The 2,104-nt window shown below is 42.6% G+C and overlaps 1 non-coding gene across 1 annotated transcript; it reads left to right on the top strand.

Annotated features, from left to right (window-relative positions):
• Nucleotides 1-1,122: 1,122 nt before the first annotated feature.
• trnam-cau (transfer RNA methionine (anticodon CAU)) lies at nt 1,123-1,194 on the top strand. The gene has a single exon. It is a non-coding gene; the product is annotated as a tRNA-Met (tRNA).
• The last annotated feature ends 910 nt before the right edge of the window (nt 1,195-2,104 follow it).

Raw genomic sequence — 2,104 nt, 5'->3', positions numbered from 1 at the left:
TTGAGATTCCCCCACTAGTGGAAACATTTTCTCAGCATCTTCCCTGTTAATAAAAACAAGAAATGATGGAAATACTCAGCAGGTCTGGCAGCATCTGTGAAGAGAGAAGCAGAGTTAATGTTTCAGGTCAGAGACCCTTCTTCACCCTGTTAAGCCCCCTCAGAATCTTGTACGTTTCAAAAAGATCACCCCTCATTCTTCTAAACACGAATGAATAACCTGTTTAGCCATTCTTCATAAGTCAACCCCTTCATCTCAGGAATCAGCTGAGTGAATCGCTTTTGAACTCCTCCAATGCCAGTACATCCTTTCTTAAGTCTAAATCTCAAGTGTGATATCAGATTGAGAGAATCTGAAAGATAGTATAACCTGAGATACAAACTGAGATTTCAGTTTAAAACTCCCCCAGATTGTGAAACTAAAAGATTCAATAGCAATTCAATTTGTATAGACTGTGCGTTGGATCACATTCCAGCCCTCATACAGTATCAGACTGGAAGATACTGTAGGAATTCCATTACTGCAGACTCAGCTCTACATTACAGAGCAGGGAACATATTTAAACAACCCGGAACACTTTTACACAAGATGGATCATATTTACAAAACTAAGAAGATCTTTACCCAACAGGGAACCATTTTACACAATAACAGAGAACATCTTTACACAACAGCGAATATAGTTACACAACAGAGAACACATTACACAGCAGGAAATATCTTTAAAAGAACACAGGGAACATCTTTACACAACAGAGAACACAATTACATAAATCATCCGTCTTTCGCTGTCTGTTGCTGGTTTGCTCAGTACCTTTCTCTGTCTGTTCCTTTCTGGGTCCTGATAATCTCTTCCTGGTTTTCTGTGTGTCTTTCTCTGTCTGTTCCCTTCTGGGTCCTGATAATCTCTTCCTGGTTTTCTGTGTGTCTTTCTCTGCCTGCCTCATTGTCGGTGCTGTTACTCAGTGTCCTTGTGTCATTGTGCAGTGAGGGTGAGTCCGTCAGCACGTGTGTTGCTGAGTCCAGGATTCTTGAGCATTCAGACGACAATCCTATTTTGATAAAAACATTGGGGAAATGAACATATTTCACTAACAGGCAGCTAAAATTTAAACCAACAATTAGCAGAGTGGCGCAGCGGAAGCGTGCTGGGCCCATAACCCAGAGGTCGATGGATCGAAACCATTCTCTGCCATTTTTGTTTGGTAATAATACAAACAGTTCACTTTCAAAACATCAAGTGTTTCCCAATAATTGCAAGATGCTCTCGATTGTGATCAGCGTTTTCCTTCTCGTGAACACATCAATCAGTAACAAATCACTTGTGCTCACACGAACACAAGCTGCAAACACGGACCAGCCGAGTCTCTCCCACTTTGTCAACCCCTTCCTGCAGAGCCTCCTCTCCACCACCAGATAGTGATGTTGGCCACAATAAAAGCAGGACAAATGGTCACAGTGAGGAGAAGGTCAGGAACAGAAAATAAAACAATAACAGGGAAAACCTTTACACAACAACAGGGTACATCTTTACACAACAGAAAACATATTTACACAACAGGAAATACCGTTACACAACAGGGAGAACACAATCATACAAACGCCTTGTTTCTCCATCTCAGTTTCGTTGTCTCTCTCTCTCCGTTCCTCACTTTTGCTTCCTCACAGTCTATTAGTTTTCTGTGTGTTTTACTCTCTGTCCCGTTGTCGATGGTGTTACTCAGCGTCCTTGTAACATTACGTAGCCAGGCTGAGCCTCCCATCACCTGTGTTATAGAACATAGAACATAGAACAGTACAGCACAGTACAGGCCCTTCGGCCCACGATGTTGTGCCGAACCTTTAACCTACTCTCAAATCAAAACTGCCTACGTACCCTTCATTCTACTATCATCCATGTACCTATCCAAGAGACGCTTAAATGTCCCTAATGTATCTGCTTCTACTACCACCGCTGGCAGTGCATTCCACGCACCCACCACTCTCTGTGCAAAGAACCTACCTCTGACATCTCCCCGAAACCTTCCTCTATCACCTTAAAATTATACCCCCTGGTGATAGCCCTTTCCACCCTGGGATAAATTCTCTGGCTATCCACTCTATCT

This window comes from Heterodontus francisci, unplaced genomic scaffold (genome assembly GCF_036365525.1).
Source record: "Heterodontus francisci isolate sHetFra1 unplaced genomic scaffold, sHetFra1.hap1 HAP1_SCAFFOLD_58, whole genome shotgun sequence".
Lineage (NCBI taxonomy): Eukaryota > Metazoa > Chordata > Chondrichthyes > Heterodontiformes > Heterodontidae > Heterodontus > Heterodontus francisci.
The sequence above is the reverse complement of the archived record's forward strand: the minus strand, read 5'-3'. Positions and strand labels throughout refer to the sequence as shown.